The following is a 15,538-nucleotide window of genomic DNA, read 5'->3' on the forward strand; positions in this document are numbered from 1 at the left end:
TTCTAAATTCCTTTTTTCTGAACTATCCTTTCATATACAACGTAATAATTGAATAAACCAAAAAAGCAAATTGAACCTGTTAAATATTTCTGAGTGGTAAATCTAAATCCCTGGTCACAAAACTAAAAGTTAAGACCGTGAAGCCAGCGAATTGCTTGTTCCAGAGAAGGTCATCACATGTGACAAGCTTCATCTGAACGAAGCGTCTTTACTGAGAGGCCAAAGACGGGTTGACTCTTTGCCTGAGTTGACCCTGTTTCCAACTGATGTCATGCTAATTGCCTCCGTCCTTCAGTGCCGCTCAACAAGTGAAGGCTCAAGCCTTTAGCACAGCAGGTTATGTTATTAGGCACCAGTAAGGTTACAAGTCAACTGTATGAATATTGAGTCATTTAATCTGCAGTGATACTGAAGTTGACTGTGCTGAGCGTGTATGGTTGGGGGGGGATTAAGTCCTGATGGTCAGCTGTCTGCGGGTCTCCACAGTCTGGATTTGCTGACTCATTCTTTCACTGTAGGATGTTTTTAAATCTTATCTAAATCACAGAAGGATATTTTCCAAGCTGTACCCCCAAGGCTCTCTAACCAGAGCCTGTGGATTTTACAATGAATTACATTATCTATTTCTGTTAACAAATCGAATATACCAGCATTCAATGTGAGCGCCCAGCCAACTGTACAGAAATCTTCCCAACAACGTTGCCTCCGAAGAAATCAAATCAGATCTGGCTGTGATCCCAGATTTGCGCATATAAGAAAATGTTGTTGATTCTCTCTCACATTAATGTTCAAGCCAAAGATAATATCAGTACTGTCAAGATCAAGTACATAAAGAAGTCAGTCTGTCACGTCTGATGTTTCATTTGTCTTGAAAACATCTTACACAAGGGCTTGTCACACTGCCCAATATACATGGGAATAGATTAAATAAAGGCACAAAACAAATATTAGGGTAATTACCTTGACTGGAAGAAAAACTAGACTGGGATCAGATGATGTGAAAACACACGATGGAAGGTCTTGATTTTGGTGTCCAACTCTTACATACTGCATATTAAATGTAATTAAATTGAATCAAAGGAGAAACTGTCATAGATCCCAAACAAGTAATCGCATTACAGTCTGTTCTTGAATCTTAGTCTTTGAAAGGAATGTTTTTATTATATTACGAAAAATACGATGAAACCTTATTTCAACAACCAGGAAAAAGTGAATGAGTGGTAAATAAATGAACTGAAGTAGTAAATGAGAGTGTGGACTGTTGAAATGAAGAACATAAAAACATGAATATAATGAAGAATATCGTCCTACAACGTTAAACAACACTGCCATCATCTGGCAGGCGAGTTTTGGTGCTCCTCATCTGCATTAAAGGTCTGCATGGGTTTTTAGATGATCGTACAGTGTCGCCTGCTGTTTGACTGAGGTACTGCAGTAAAATATAATGAAATTCTCAATTTAGAAAACACGTTAGGAACTTCACTTTCACACTTGTTTACAAAAAGAAAATGTATGTACATAATACGAATAAAACTCCAAATAAAGACTTCATATAAAATTATTTAAGACAAAATGTTATATTATAATCAATTATATTACATAGGCCTACTACACTTTTATATTTCAATGAAAACATATAAATGTAATACTCTACATTACCATGTTTTCATTGTTTATTTGTTGTACTGAAATTGTTGTAATTGCAGTATAAATTATAAAGATAACAGGCCATTATCTGTGTGCACTGTGATACTGGTAATGAGACAGATGCATACGCTTCTATTCACTGGCATATAAATAATTTAAAACGTTTAGTAATCCTTTGACTCAAAAGTTTCAAAACACTGCTCCAGGTGAGGCTCGAACTCACAACCTCGGCATTGCTCTGCAATGTACTGCTATATAAGTACCGCGCGCTAACCGATTGCGCCACTGGAGCTTCGCTCACATTGGCTGCAGTTTGGTATATATCGAGACGTCTACACGGAAAGGGGGATAACATCATTTTCATTACAGCGTTTATCATTTGATTGATGTTTCTATTTTATTGATGCCCCTAAAACTAACGAAGCTTTTCGTGTAACATCTCTTATAGCCTATACCGTGTGTTTTGGTCGCCCTTCAATGATGTCAACCAGTCAACTCTATAAATGTTACGCCCATTTGCAGTTTGAATTGCGTTATATTTACGCGGTTATACAATGAAAGCTTCATAATTTGTATATGATTTGCGTTGATCTGCGAGGACGACCCTAAACGTCGAATGCTTGTTTGTATTACAATGCTGCTAGATATAACGATATGTGAGCTGTAACGTTACACGCAAATGTTACTGTTCACAAACATCAGGATAAATAATAACAGATTTTAAGCAAGATGATAATAAATGATCTCATTACTGAAAGAGACAATTGTTGTGCAGCGGGCATTTGTATTATATGATGACAAACATTTGCATGTAGTACTTAATGCAACGTAACAGTAAACATGTGTTTCGAGAAATACTGACATATTATTTTGGCAGACTTTTGGAAAAACCACAGCTTCCTTACCAAGAAATATATATAAAAATACAAGTAACTCAAAAAACTTTCTGTGGGCTCCTGCTAATGTTTACAGACTGGCTTTTATGTTTTAACAAATGCGCCCTCTAGCGGACACATATGGGGTCAGTCATTGGCGATGAGAAGGGGGAGTCTGCAGACCTGGAGCATGCAGTTCCCTTTCTGTCGGTCTCTCGACGTTGTGTCGAGAACGACAGATGGGTTCGCCCTTGAGAACCAATCAACTCTGACTACTATAGAAAAGGCCAATGAAATTTGGCGAATGCAATTTGCATGCCGGGCTCCGCCCCCGGAAATCCGGTATAAAAGGAGGCCGGCGTGCAGCATTCACTTACCTTTTGTTCTTCAGAGCCATCGCTCATGAGTACAACTCAGGATTCAATCCTCTACAACTACACGCTGGTGCTACGACGTGTTACAGCGGATCGTCCCTTCCTGCAGCGACCTTCCCCTGGGCGTCTCGGCGGTTCCGGAGGTGTTAGAGATTTTTTCTAAAAGTCCTTTTCAGGACTGACTGAGCATTCTCCAGCGCGGCATGTCCCGCTGTTCTCTTGGGTGCGGCACCCTCATCGAGGAGGGGGATGGACACGATCGCTGCATTAGGTGTCTGGGCGTCCAGCACACTGAAGCAGCGTTCGTTGACACATCTGCCTGCACTGCGGGCAGATTGTCATTCAGAAGTTGCGGTCACGGGTGGCTGTCTTCCTACGGGAACCAGCCACCATTTCGTCTGCTACCCGGGCTGTGACATCTGTGGCTACGGCCCCGATGACCACCCACGTTAGCAGCGTTAGTGATACGGGGAACTCTGCGAACGTAAACCCGCCAGCCAAGTGCTCACGGGCCGATCGCACCCCGTTTCGCTCTTCTGAACGTTCCCCAACCGGCGGTGGCATACCGTCCGGATCCTCACGCACACACTCGGAAACGATGTGTGACGTAGATGAGATGTCGCTCGCAGCATCGGAGGGAGACTGGCATCCGACTCTGCCGAATCCAAACTCCACCCCCAGCGGTCGAGTTCAGGAGGAAGCAGAAGTGATGTCATCCGTGCTAACCCGGGGATACGTGGTTCCCGAGGTCGGTGCGCGGTGCAAACCGCGCCCACCCCGGGTGCCATGTTTTTCCCGGAGGTGCATGAGGAGCTGTGTAAAACTTGGAACGCTCCACTCACGGACCGTTCCAGTGAAACCAGCTCCGGCTCCCTTACTTCCCTCGATGGTGAGGCAGCCAAGGACTGCGTCGAGATCCCCCGGGTGGAACGTCCGCCTGCGGTGCACCTGTGCCGCGGACGGCTACCACCTGGGGGGGGATCGACCACTCCTACCGTCCAAAGCACGTAAGACTTCGGCATCACTGGTGTCGAAAGCTTGCGAGGTTGCGGGCCAGGCTGCCTCCTCTCTCTATGCCTTGGCCATCCTGCAGGTCCGCCAGGCCAGGGCGTTGAGAGGGCTCCACGAGGGTAAGGCCGACCCGGGTATAATGCAGGATCTCCGTGCCACCGCTGACAGCGCTCTACGGGCGACTAAGGCGGCGGCACGGGCCCTGGGTCGGACGATGTCCACGGTAGTGGTCCAGGAGAGACACCCCCGGCTATACCTTGTGCAGAAGAGTGACAGCAAGGAAGTCCGCTTTCTTGATGCACTCATCTCGCAGGGTGGGTTGTTGGTAACACCGTCGAGGACTGCGCTCAGCAGTTTTTTGACGGCGAAGCAGACAGTGGCAATTAACCACATTTTTTTCACGCCGCGACTCGGCCGCCTACAGGCCTCCGAGATCTCACGTGACGTCTGCTTCCCTGCAACCCAGGACCCTTTCGACATCGGCTCCGGTTCCTGTGCCCCCACAGGCGGCACCCCGGAAGCAGAGGTCGAGGGGGAAACCTCCACCCCGTCAGCAACCTCCTCGCGAGAAGGGACACTGACGGGAAGACCCCAGGGAGAACAACATCGGGCCCGAACCTTCACAGCCACGGCTCTGATCGGTCGGTACGGGACGACTCCTGCCTCGTCACCAAAGCCGGGCCCTTGTTAGGGCTTGGCGCCCACTTACTCACTGAGTTTTCTGTTCTCCCCGGGTTTACTTGCAGCCGATCGCACACTCCACTGGACTGTGCTCGGCGAACCGACCTCACACCCTGGCGAGGCGTGAGGTCGTACACATACGACAGCCGTCACCACTCTCAAACCGACAGTGCGTGCCGTTGTCCCGCCAGGCAGGTAAGCAGGCGGAGCAAAAACCTTCCCTCCGGGGACTCCCCGCGACATGGTTAGCTCTGCCAGCCGACGAACCACCCCCCGTGGGAATGATGAAGCAGACCGTCCCCTTGGTCACCCTGTCACAGTCCCTGGGAGCTCGAGAGCTGCCCACACTGTCTCGCTGGCTAATGAGGGCGGTCCGTCTTGGTTACTCGATCCAGTTCGCCAGAGACTCACCCAAGTTTCGGGGCATCATCTCTCCCTCTGTCAGAGGCAGGGACGCCTCCGTACTTCGGGTAGAGGTCACCACCCTTCTGGCAAAACAGGCATCGAGTTCGTCCCTCAAAACCAAGATGTTCAGTGGGTCACCACCCGCACTTCATCGTTCCCAAGAAAGACGGCGGGTTGCCCCCAAAGGCTGCGTACCCTGAACAGAGCACCTTCACAAGCTGCCATTCAGGGTGCTCTCACAGAGGCGCGTCCTGACATCTATGAGGTGTCAGGATTGGTTCGTGGCAATCGACCTGAAGGACGCTTACTTTCATGTCTCGATCCTCCTCGACACCGGCCGTTCCCACGGTTCGCGTGCGAGAGGCGGGCATATCAGTACAGAGTCCTCCCTTTCGGTCTGTCCCTGACCGCCCTTTCTCCCTGAGAGGAGGAAGGCGAGCGGGTACTAAACTATCTCAGCGACTGGCCTATCTTGGCACACTCGCGAGATCTGTTATGTACACAAAGGGACCTGGTGCTCCGGCACCTAGGTCGATTGGGACTCCAGGTCAACCAAGAGAGGGGCAAGCTCTCCCCAGTGCAGAGCATCCTCTTTCTCGGTATGGAACTCAACTCTGTCACCATGTCGGCACACCTGTCCGCAGTTGTGCCCAACCAGTGTTGAACTGTCTGAAATGAACATTTTAGGCAGACAGCGGTCCCCCTGAAACAATTCAGAGGCTCCTGGGACACATGGCGTCCTCGCGGGCTAATACCCCTCGAGTTGATGCACATGACACCGCTCCAACACTGGTTTCAGAGTCGAGTTCCGAGGAGAGCGTGGCACACCGGCAGCAGGCGCATGGTGATGCCGCCCTGCTGCCGACGCACCATAACCCCTAGTCTTTATGACTTTTTCGACGGACTCAGGTCCCTCTGAGCAGGTTATGAGGCAGGTCGTGGTGACGACTGAAGTCTCCCTGCAGGGGTGCGGTGTAGTGTGCAACGGGCACGCAGGTGGGGTGTTGGACGAACCCCCGCCTGCGCTGGCATATCAATTGCCAAGAGTTGTGGGCTATGCTACTTGCACTGAGCAGGCTACGGCCTCTCGTGCGAGACATACACGTGCTGTTCCGAGGACAGCACTATAGCTGTAGCGAATACAGATCGTCAGGGTGGCGTTCGCACACAGCAGCTAAACACAACTTGCTCGACGCCTCCTCCGGTGGAGTCAACAGGTGACTCGTTCCCTGCAGGCCACACACCCCGGGCAAACTGAACTAGACTGCCGACGTGCTTTCTCGCCAGTTTATGCCTCGTGGAGAGTGGCGACTCCACCCCCGTGCAGTCCAGCTCATTTGGAGGCTGTTCGGGTAGGCCCAGGTAAAACCTGTTCACCTCCCGTAACACCACCATTTGCCCGCTTGATAGTCCCTGCCCTCGGCACGGATATCCTTGCGCACAGCTGGCCGCGGGATGGGCGGAAGCACACCTTCCCCCCCGGAGCCTTCTTGTACAGACTCTGTGCAAGGTCAGGGAGCAGGAGCACCAAGTGTTATTGGTTACACCACACCGGTCTAACCGCACTTGGCCTCAGAGCCGATGCTCTGGACAGCGACTCCCCCTGAACCATTCCCCTGACAGAGGACCTGCTCTCTCAGGGGAAGGACACGTTCTGGCATCCCAGATCAGACCTCTGGAACACCCATGTCTGGTCTCTAGACGGGACGAGAAGATCCTAAGATGGCTACTCCCCCTATACGGCTGAGACCATCACCCAGGCTAGGGCCCCATCTACTAGGCGGTTACACGCCTCTAGACGGTGCCTCTTCTCGTCCTGGTGTCTTTCTCAACGAGAAAGACCCACTGAGGTGCTTGATCAGGATTGTGTTCCCCTCCTCACGAGACTGGAGACTAACATCTCCCTTCCACACTGAAAGTGTATGTAGTCGCTATTGCCACTCATCACGACTCAGTCGGTGGAAAGTTTCTAGGGCAACACGACCTGGTCACCAGGTTCCTAAGCAGCGAGAGGGCGGAATCCGCCTCATCTCCGCTCCATACCCTCTTGGGACCCTAAGTGGTCCTGGGGAGCCTCAGGGCCCCCCAAAGAGCCCCTCGGAGGTTCCGATCTTCCTCATAGAGTAAGACGGCCCTCCTGACGGCGCTCACTTCCTTCAAGAGGGTAGGGGACCACAGAGCATCCTCCGTGTCCCTGGATTGCCTTAAACTCGGCCCTGGAAACTCTCACGTTATCTTGAGACCCAGGCCCGGGTGCGTGCCCAAGAAGTTCCCACTACTCCCTCCGGGGCCAAGTGGTGAACTTGCAGGCGCTCCCCATAGGGGAGGAAGACCCAACCCGATTAGTGTTGTGTCCAGTACGTACTGGACCGCACGCAGAGCTCTGAAGCTCTGACCAGCTCCGTGTCTGTTGGAGGACAGCAGAAGGGGAAGGCTGTCTCCAAACAGAGGCTGGCGCACTGGGTCGTGGACGCCGTTACGACGGCATTCCGATCTCAGAATCTCCCATGCCCATTGGCAGTGAGGGCTCACTCCACACGGAGTTTAGCCACCTCCTGGACACTGGCAGAAGCGCCTCTCTAGCAGACATCTGTAGAGCTGCGGGTTGGGCTATGCCCAAACACCTTCGCAAGGGTTAACAACCTTCGCGTAAACCCGGTGTCAGCCCACGTCCTGCGTGGCGACATGTAGGACTGGCATCCGGGGGGGCGTATGCCTGCGAAAGCACCTTTCCACCCTCTAACAGGTTGGGTCAGTGTGCTATTTACCTTTTCTTCTTACCCGAACACATCGCTAAGAAACTGGTACCTCACCAGCCTCCCTTCTTACCCAGACACTGGTTAAGAATAGGCATTCCATCCATCACCAAACAAGCACCCCCTGGGGGCTGGCTGGGCAGAGCAGCCTTCCCCCTTAGGCCGGGATACCATGTGAGCTATCACAGATAGCTCTAACCGGACCTAGTGCTACCGGACGTCTGTAACACCCCCTCCGTGGGCTGTTCCGTCTGATGTATCCTCATGAGAAAGGTTCCCACTCCTGGTAACCCATGAGCTTCCCCAGGTGGGCCTCCACCTCGCGGTTAACTACTCAGTCCGCACGTTCCATGCGTTCTCCTCCAAGGACGAGACCATACCTATATCCACCATATTCCTCCCCACGGGTAGGAGGTGGCCTCTGTAGCGCTTCTCTGATTAAGAGTCGCGCTTACCCGGTGTAAACTGATCTGGACGGCCTCTCGCCTATAGAGAGCAAAGGCCCCGTCCGTGAAAGTTACCGGTCAGGGCTGTACCCATCTTTCTCCAAGAAAGCTCTGGAACCCCCCGACCACCACACTGGAAGGTTACAGTCTCACGAAAGCTTCGAGATGACACGCCCAGGCTTGTTACCGTCGCTTCGCTAGAGATTGTGACGCGATACAGCGTTGTGGCGTTTTCCATAGGCAACCCCATCTGTCGTTCTCGACACAACGTCGAGAGACCGACAGAAAGGGAACGTCTTGGTTACGTATGTAACCTCAGTTCCCTGATGGAGGGAACGAGACGTTGTGTCCCTTATGCCACGAACACGTATCGTATTCTGCTGCAGTTTGAGAGGTCTCAGGCTCTTCAGAACAAAGGTAAGTGAATGCTGCACGCCGGCCTCCTTTTATACCGGATTTCCGGGGGCGGAGCCCGGCATGCAAATTGCATTCGCCAAATTTCATTGGCCTTTTCTATAGTAGTCAGAGTTGATTGGTTCTCAAGGGCGAACCCATCTGTCGTTCTCGACACAACGTCTCGTTCCCTCCATCAGGGAACTGAGGTTACATACGTAACCAAGACGTTTTACGCCCCTGCAGTTTTACGCCCTGTGCAGTTTTAGGACCCTGTTGTTCCTTATTTCTCCAGTAGGGGTTCGCTGTTCATTATGAACCACCAGAACAGACCTAACAGATAACTTCATCGTCTATCGGGAGTTAGAGGTATGGTTAATAATCGTTTTTGTTACTAAGAATTGGTCCAACAATGCATCGTTTTTTGACGATTAATTGATATTGTTATGAATTAATTTAAACATCTTAACATATATATAATATAGATATTGGTGAGTGTAATTTAAACTCAAAGACAATACAATTAATACTTATTGGCCACCAGGTCAATGTTGTCTCTGGATCAGCCTTAGCTAACCACGTGTATGCCAACTCGATATCTCTTACTCATTCTCATATTTATTTTCTTTATAATTTATTCTCATTTTGTCTCCGTAGTCAATGCGAGATGGCCTGTCCTGGTATTCTTCTGACCCTGTCAACTTGCATTATATATTATATATAAACCATTTCAGTTTAGCTGCACACATACTCAAGTTTTTTTTTAAATAAAAAAATCAATAATTGAGCACCAACAACCACAAACATGTTCAAACTCAAATTGAAAACATAAGTCCCATATGGATCTTGATTTGAGTGGTTAAAGAGATGATCCCATTATCTATTCTAAATACAATATACCTCTTGATATTTTCCATTGAATATTTCAATTTAATGATCTGGATTAAATTGTATGAGCACCCTATGTGGGTTTTATCACGTTTGTGATTGTTAGTGCTCAATTAATCCATCTTGTTTTCTTAATAGTAGTTGTTGGCTGGCTAATTAATCTCATCGATCTCGTTTGTAATAATACTTGGAAATAATTAAACAAATATTAAATGATCATGCAGTTGTACTGTCTTGTTATTTGAAGGTAACTTTATAACATGCCTATACATTCACAACAAACACTCAAGTCTTATATATATATATTTGTATATAACTAGGCCACATTATATTATATATTATTTTTGTACTAAGTATCTGATCCAACTGTGTGTATTATTAATTTTTCAATTCACTAAAACACTTTGCACTTGCAATTGCAAATCAATTGTCTCCTCTAAACTGTGTATTAAGACCGTTAGTAGATATCTACAAATATTTTAAACTGTTCTGCATATCGTTACATTGTCAACAAAAAATAATGGTAACTAAAGATATTTGGTTAGCAGTTTGATTCATATTTTACTTTGTCAATCAACTCCCCCTACTGGAGAAATAAGGAACAGCAGGGGCGTAAAACTGCCGGGCGTAAAACTGCCTGGGGGCGCAAAACTGCATGCTCCAGGTCTGCAGACTCCCCATATAGTTGGCGATAGGCCTAATTCATAACTAAACTAATTTAAAATTCTCATATAATCGATTAAAACTGTGTTGTAATATAACTTGTGTTACATCAAATGAAAGATGCATGCTTTAAATGGGGGCTACAAATGAGCTGGAGTAATGGAAATGAATGGAAAACTACATATTTATTTCAGTTTGTGCATTTTTTTTGTCAAAGTCTGCTTTATTGTCAATGCAGCAATATGTACAGTATACATATAGAGGTTTGAAATTGCATCACTCTCAGATTCTAAGGTGCATTCAAATAACAAAAAAAATGACTTGTTGACTTCAGCTGACTCACACTGTCTCCTCTGTCACCAGACAATTTGAAACATTCAGTTTTTGTTCTCTGCTCAGAAAAATATCCCATTTATCTGCCACACATATTTATTTCGGTGCCTGCGCTACAAAATTCATACAGATTGTTTCCTCACTGATTTCCCTTTTCTCTCTTCTCTTTTATGTTTATTTTTCTCCACTATTCTGCTCCTGCATGAGCTCACCGGTATTCTCTGCCATATACCATCAGATTCTCCATCTCATCCACATTTTATGTCTTGCATTATTATTTTGTAAATTAATATTTGTTTATTAAAAACTGTGATATTTAAAAAGCAATTACCACACAATGCTCTGGAAAAGCAGAAAGAAGACATTCACTTTTAGCAGTAAAATAAGTCGTTACAGCCTATGTTTACAGAAGACAAAACGATATTGCAATAAAAATCGGAGTAGATATTTATAACTGCAACCACAGCCTCTCTGATATTCATTCTCTAAGTGGGGACCCAAAACAAAGGACTGTCAGAATCCTGTCACAAGAATCTGAACACTAACCTACAGGGCTGACAGCACCATGAAATTTGCTTCCCACAACCCTGTTTTGGTTTGTTTTGTTTTGGTTGTTGTCCTTTGGTAAGGAAGTCGTGTAGGAGTCAGATGACTAATAAAGAAAAAAAAGATTCATTATCTGCTGATGATTTCTGACACAATGGTGAATTCATGTATTAGACTAAACTGGAAATACAATCGTTCCTCCTGTGTCTCATGCTAATTGCACTTTTGGTCTGGTGAGTTTTCAGATACCTTAAAATTACACATTTATGAAATATATGTTATTAAATAATATTAAGTTGAAATATTAAATAAAATATATGGATTTAAAGAGGATTAAAAACTATACAGCTAATTTTAACATAACATTTAACACAGGCCAGTACCTGTAGTTTACTATCAAATCTGTCATGGGCCTTGTTTACAAACAAAATGTATATTTTTAATTAACTGTATTGGTTAAAATATTGATGGTTTAGTTTCTTTTCTGTGAAATAAGTTATTTGAGAAAGAAGCTTCACTTCTGTGTTTTAACATAAAAAAGGGAGATGTCAAGATTTGAACAACTATATAAGTCTTGTATGTTGACTAACAGACCACGCAAATGTGAACAAGACAAATGTCTTTCTAGTCTCTGCTGACCTAAAAAGTTCAGTGTATCCCAGAAGGCATTAGACTATACATCCATCCATTTTCTTCCGCTTATCCGGGGCCGGGTCGCGGGGGCAGCAGTCTAAGCAGGGATGCCCAGACTTCCCTCTCCCTAGACACTTCCTCCAGCTCTTCCGGGGGGACACCGAGGCGTTCCCAGGCCAGCCGGGAGACATAGTCCCTCCAGCCTGTCCTAGGTCTTCCCCGGGGTCTTCTCCCGGTGGGGCATGCCCGGAACACCTTCCCGGGAAGGCGTCCAGGGGGCATCCGGAAAAGATGCCCGAGCCACCTCAGCTGGCCCCTCTCGATATGGAGGAGCAGCGGATCTACTCTGAGCTCCTCCCGAGTGACCGAGCTTCTCACCCTATCTCTAAGGGATCGCCTGGCCACCCTGCGGAGAAAGCTCATTTCGGCCACCTGTATCCGGGATCTTGTCCTTTCGGTCATGACCAACAGCTCATGACCATAGGTGAGAGTAGGAACGTAGATTGACCGGTAAATCGAGAGCTTCGCCTTGCGGCTCAGCTCCTTCTTCACCACGACAGACCGGTACAGCGACTGCATTACTGCAGAAGCTGCACCGATCCGTCTGCCAATCTCCCGTTCCATCCTTCCCTCACTCGTGAACAAGACCTCCAGATACTTGAACTCCTCCACTTGAGGCAGGAACTCTCCACCTACCTGAAGTGAGCAAGCCACCCTTTTCCGACTGAGAACCATGGCCTCAGATTTGGAGATGCTGATTCTGATCCCAGCTGCTTCACACTCGGCTGCAAACCGTCCCAGTCCATGCTGAAGGTCCTGGTCTGATGGGGCCAGCACGATGACATCATCCGCAAAGAGCAGAGATGAAATCGTGTGGTCCCCAAACCCGACGCCCTCCGGTTCCTGGCTGCGCCTAGAAATTCTGTCCAAAAAAATTATGAACAGAACCGGCGACAAAGGGCAGCCCTGCCGGAGTCCAACATGTTCCGGGAACAAGTCTGACATACTGCCGGCAATACGAACCAAGCTCCTGCTCTGGTCGTACATGGACCGGATAGCCCTTAGCAAAGGGTCCCGAATCCCATACTCCCGGAGCACCCTCCACAAGATGCCGCGAGGGACACACTCGAATGCCTTCTCCAAATCCACAAAACTCATGTGGATTGGTTGGGCAAACTCCCATGAACCCTCCAGCACCCTGGAGAGGGTATAGAGCTGGTCCAGTGTTCCACGACCGGGACGGAAACCACACTGTTCCTCCTGAATCCGAGGTTCTACCATCGGCTGGATTCTCCTCTCCAGTCCCCCAGCATAGACTTTCCCGGGGAGGCTGAGAAGCGTGATCCCCGATAGTTGGAGCACACCCTCCGGTCCCCCTTCTAAAAAAGAGGGACCACCACCCCGGTCTGCCAGTCCAAGGGCACTGTCCCCGACTGCCACGCGATGGTGCAGAGGCGTGTCAACCAAGACAGACCCACAACATCCAGAGACTTGAGGTACTCAGGGCGGATCTCATCCACCCCCGGTGCCCTGCCACCGAGGAGTTTCTTGACTACCTCGATGACTTCAACCCGGGTGATGGGCGAGTCCGCCTCCGAGCCCTCGGCCTCTGCTTCCTCAATGGAAGACGTGACGTGGGATTGAGGAGATCCTCAAAGTATTCCTTCCACCGCCCGATGATATCCCCGGTTGAGGTCAACAGCTGCCCCCCTCCACTGTAAACAGCGTTGGTAGGGCACTGCTTCCCCCTCCTGAGGCGCCGGACGATTTGCCAGAATCTCTTCGAGGCCGACCGATAGTCTTTCTCCATGGCCTCACCGAACTCCTCCAAGGCCCGAGTTTTTGCCTCCCCAACCACCCAGGCTGCAGTCCGCTTGGCCTGTCGGTACCTGTCAGATCCCGAGGGAATCTGGAGATATTGAGTCCGAGTGGACCATGTTCTCCACCTCCATTGTCAACGCAGCCACTCAGAGCTGTGGCAGTAAGGTCTCCAGTGCCTGTCGAGGCGGCAATCCTCGACCCTGGTGGTGGACACCAGAAGTAAGGGATGCCGTTTTTTGAATCTGAACTCTTCATGTCGATCCTTATTGTCCTTCATTTCATCAGAAATCAGATGCCTTTTATATTTTACAGTACGTTGCCCTGATAGACAAAATTGATCATACATTTAATGCCATTTTCAAAGTTTTTACCTTTGTATTTTACATTATTTACCTCATATTTATTACATTATTAAATATGTAATCTGCAAATCATCTGTTTATATAAGATAGTTTATTACCAAGAGCCAGTGAAAAAAATACCCTAGTTACCCCTCTGCCCACCTGGAAAATCACTTTTCATCTCATATCTGGATCCGGGCCTGAGTACAAGGCTCCTGCTTTGACTCTTGGCTGAGCCATGAGGTCTTTCTATATGGAGTCTGCATGTTTCCTCTTTGTCAGTGTGGGGTTTTTACTTAGGTTTCCACAACAGTCCAAAGAAAGGCTTATTTTGGTGCTGAGTCAGAGGGGGTAGTGGCAGTCGGTCGCTGGATGCTCGAGTGGGCAGATATCATGTACACAGGAAGAGATAGAGAAAAGCTCACAGGTGGTTAGACCCAAGACCCGAAAAATTATCCTCTGTGTGGAAGTAATAAGAGGCAATGCAAAATATTTTTGTAGAAGACTTTATAAACTTCAACTATCAACTTTATCTATACGGCGCTTTTTAAAATTTCCATTTTAACAAAGCAGCTCCACATAAGACATATTGACTATAAGCAAAACAACTAAAGTCACATACCTGTAAAACAAAGAAAAAGGTGAAAACACAGAAAAAAAGACATACCCACATACAAACGCTCCACATACACAATATGCACACATATTTACACACATCAACATAGACAAACACACGGACAGACACACAGACAAGCACGCACGCGCACGCGCACGCGCACACACACACTACACATACACAGATATACACACACGCACGAATTCACAGTGAAGCACACATTTAAGATAAAGGAGAGAGAAACACAGGTCAAATATTAAACAGACTATAAATTTCTATATGCAATATGAATTATGTAAAACTTCTGAATTCTAAAGCAGCACCCCCAGCCAGGCAAATAGTGTAAAACAGTATGCAAACGGTGGCGAGGAACCCAAAACACCAATCTAGAAAAAAAGCTCCAGGCCCAACCAGGGGATTCCAGTTCCCCTCTGGCAAAGCTGCTGTCTCTGCACAAGCTTGACAGTGCTTGTACGACAAGGGTAAAACATCTTACTAATGAAGTAAATTATAGATTTAAGATTATCATTAATAATCGAATAGCATTTGAAATTTTGTAGTGATGTCGTGGCAGGTCGGCGTGTCCTTTATCCAGCTCTATCATCTCAGCTCTTGTGAGGTCACCACTTCCCATTCTCCGCACTGCCAACAGGTCTGGGCATGGACCGCATCCTACGGTAAACTTGGAACAATGAGACAAGACTGGCTGAGATTAGAGTACTGTTCTGCACTCTTTGATGCAACAAGTACATCAGTTGTTGTTGGCCTAAACCCTATTTGGAAGTGTAGTGTGTGCAAGATTAAAAAATGCGTCTTTAGTCTAGATTTAAACTGACAGAGTGTGTCTGCCTCCCGGAACAGAACAGGTCAAATATGCTCATACTTTTTTGTACGTGTAAAATTGTTCCTGTTGTTTTAATAGTCTCCCACAGACATCTAGACCACACTTTAAAAGAGTTTTCTGATACCTACTTTGCCTCTCAGTTATCAACAATATTAAAATAATGATGATGATATTTGAACCTGCCCTAATGAACAGATTATTAACTTCTTCTAATAATAAGATTATTAATTATTGAACTCTAATTTGATTGATCATTAATATACAT

At 47.4% G+C, this 15,538-nt stretch overlaps 1 non-coding gene across 1 annotated transcript; it reads right to left on the minus strand.

The window, feature by feature from the left end:
- Nucleotides 1-1,845: 1,845 nt before the first annotated feature.
- trnai-uau (transfer RNA isoleucine (anticodon UAU)) lies at nucleotides 1,846-1,939 on the minus strand. Its single transcript has 2 exons — nucleotides 1,902-1,939; nucleotides 1,846-1,881 (listed from the first exon to the last, which is right to left on the minus strand). It is a non-coding gene; the product is annotated as a tRNA-Ile (tRNA).
- Nucleotides 1,940-15,538: the final 13,599 nt, after the last annotated feature.

This window comes from Triplophysa dalaica, chromosome 11 (assembly GCF_015846415.1).
Source record: "Triplophysa dalaica isolate WHDGS20190420 chromosome 11, ASM1584641v1, whole genome shotgun sequence".
NCBI lineage: Eukaryota > Metazoa > Chordata > Actinopteri > Cypriniformes > Nemacheilidae > Triplophysa > Triplophysa dalaica.